This window comes from Akebia trifoliata, chromosome 2, assembly GCF_017979445.1.
Source record: "Akebia trifoliata isolate Shusen 1 chromosome 2, ASM1797944v1, whole genome shotgun sequence".
Classification (NCBI taxonomy): domain Eukaryota; kingdom Viridiplantae; phylum Streptophyta; class Magnoliopsida; order Ranunculales; family Lardizabalaceae; genus Akebia; species Akebia trifoliata.
The window spans coordinates 30,133,142-30,135,938 of NC_141376.1; positions in this window are offsets into that span (position 1 = coordinate 30,133,142).

Sequence of the window (2,797 nt, forward strand, 5' to 3'; positions counted from 1 at the left end):
CTTAACAACATATGACTATAGTCCACCTTTATTTAATGAAGAACCTCTCAAACGTTATTTGAGATTATAAAAAGGCCAAGGAAAAAAAGGAAATACTAGCCTCAAATGATGTTGCGCCAAAATATCAAACAAATGGTTGAGATTCAAAGAACTTCAAAGGAACTCTAAAAGAAACATATCCTTAGGACATTGTATTAAACTCTAAAATATATATTTTTGCTCCCATCTTATCTGAATATTTCTTGTTATGCATCAAATATTATTAATTGAGATTTGAAAAATCCAAATACCTAATTAAATCATCAAATTTCATTGGACAATAAAAGAAATAAATAAATAACACCCATAAAAATAAAAAATAAAATAACAATGCAAAAAAAGTGAGCTTCCTTGTCACGTCAACTTTTACTAACGCCACCCTAATATGTGTGCTAATTCTTTGGTGATTTGCAATAAATTGGGATGGCATTAACAAAAGCTTGTGTGATAATACACTATGTGAAAACTAAAAAATTTGACAAGAAAATTCGACAGCCCAAAGCTCACGATTTTAGAAATTCAATTTCAACGGTTTTGGATCATCGAAATTCTTGATGTTCCTCAAATTCGACACCTTCAAACCATCATATTTCTCCCATCCTCCATTAATTTGACGGTTTCTACCCATCGAAGAAGAAATTCGACACCAATTAAATCCTTTAGACCATCAAATTTTATGAAATTTGATGGTCTAGAACCGTCGAATATGAGCTTTTTCACGTTGTGATAGAATCTCTAAAAAAATAGGTAATTTAGACATCTCCCCTCACGTTTTGGTATATCTGAGATACCCCTATGTTATCAAGTTGACAACATGCCCTTTGACCTCGGTCTTCTCTAATAAATTGAAGAAAAATAACCTTAATTCCCTCATCTTCATCATGTAGCCAAAACCCCCTAGTTTTTTTCTTCCAAAACCAGTCATCTTTAACATCTAAGATATTTAAAAAAAAAATCCTCCCATCTTCATACTTCAAGATTCTATATACTTCAACATTCAAACCTCAAGAACAAGATATGATTTTTGAAGAAGTGGAAGACGTTTGAATTTTGAGTAGAAAAAACTTGAATAGAGATAGTTTTGAAACCTCACACCCCCTGAGTATCTTATCTAAATATGTGTGTGTGTGTGTGTGTGTGTGTGTGTGTGGGGGGGGGGGGGGGGGGGGGGGGGGGGGAGGGAAGGGGGGTTGATGAAAAGATAAAATAAATAATATAAATATATAGATAAAAAGGGAGAGGGGGGAAGGAAAATTTGGGTGGATTTCTGAGGTGTAATGGATATGATTTAATAGATAGCCTGTGATTCTTAAATAGTATCCAACTTAGCTTAATCCATTTCATATTTCTAAGATCGCATGCTTGCTAACGTACACTTTTGTTTTGTAGTTTTTAGATTTTATGGTAGGGATCACATGGTGACCTCACCATGGTAGTAAACATGATTGGTTGTCGTGTCCAATTCTCATTGGACAAATAAAGAAACACAAGATGATTAACAATAATCTGCCACTCTTTTTTTCAGACACCCCCATACGCTCCCTGACCTGGCAGTTATAGAATCATATATCTTTTTCTTGTGTATCCTGAAATGAAAGATCTATGATTTTTTGATGGGGGTGTTTGAAAAAAAGAGCGTCAGATTATCAGGACTCAAAATTTATATGGAGTTACTATGGTAAACTCACCATGGGATCACCACTCTATTTTATATTTAGATTTCATTCAAATGGGTGCGGTTCTATAGGTTCAATAACAGCCACATAAACCAATCTTTTGTAGGATGTCTTTTATGACAAATTTGTTATATATTTTGTAATAATAAAACAATATTAGTAAATTCATATTCAGAAGAATAATATTATACTCTTATAGCATCATGGCTTAGATTACTTGGATTATTTTTTATTTTTTTCGTGATAGTGGCATTGATTTTGTGATCGATGTTTGCTAGTCAAATTATTTATAATAAAAAAATTATAAGACCGGATAAGATCAACTATGGTTTTTGGATGAATGTTGGATCAGATGTTAAAAATTTAAAATAACAAGATGAAGACCTAATTATACATGCATTGAGATCATGAAGACAGATATAAATATAGTGTATCAATGACAGAAGATGTGGGCTCATGATAGAATGGATGAGAAGAACAAGATTTGTTTAGCGGACCCCAATTAAATAATTGGGATAAGCCATTCTTGATGGTGGTGATGGTGGTAGTGGCATTCGTTTTGATGGTCGGATCATTGTGCATTAAATAAAGCCTCTGGTATTTATTTATTTTTCTTATGATTTGATTGAAAGCATGATGGACATGTTTACCATTTTGTAATGGAAAAAAACGAAATTATTGAATGATTATTGTGGGAATTACAAAGAAATCTACTCCACACCCATCCATACGATGTGGTAGTAAGACTTGTATTTTTATATGATGAGGATTGTGTCATTGACTCTTAATGCTTTCGATGGATAGAAAGGTTATTTTCACTTTTTTTTTAGTGAATTTCCTTGGTTTCATATTCTTGCCCCTTTGTCAAAACTTCACATTTTATTTCCAAATGAGTTGCATGTTTTAAATTTTAATTGGTACTATGACACATTAATGATTTTAGGAAAAATTACTTAAAGGACCCTCACAGAAGAATTTCATTATAAATAATTCCTAAGTTTTGCACAATTGCTTAACTGGACATTTAATAAACTTTTTCTTTCTAAATGGTCCCTTGAACAGTCGAACTTGACACTTTCTTA